We start from the raw sequence: 330 nt of genomic DNA on the forward strand, positions 1-330 counted from the left end.
CCTCTCAGAGCTGCTGTGTAAATACTGGTGCTAACCCATCCAGTCCCCGCCCTGCGCAAGGCAAGGCTGCTTTTTGACGGGCAAGCGCTAGCGGGCGGGAGGGGATTGGCGAAGACCCGCGGCGAGCGTCAGCTGCCATTGGCTGGGTGGGCATCACCGGCGCGGCCCCTGTTTACCTAGTGACCTGCCTTTGCTTTCTTGATGTCTGTGCTCTTGTTGCTAAGCCCCCCCTTGCCTGGCCAACCCGCCGCGGAGAGCATGAGCCGTCAACTTGCTTCTCTTTATTTTTAATTTTGTAAAAGTTGGGGGCTGGGCGCTCAGAAAAAAACA

The sequence above is a fragment of the Terrapene carolina genome, unplaced genomic scaffold (genome assembly GCF_002925995.2).
Source record: "Terrapene carolina triunguis isolate 2854851 unplaced genomic scaffold, T_m_triunguis-2.0 Scaffold31557, whole genome shotgun sequence".
NCBI classification, from domain to species: domain Eukaryota; kingdom Metazoa; phylum Chordata; order Testudines; family Emydidae; genus Terrapene; species Terrapene triunguis.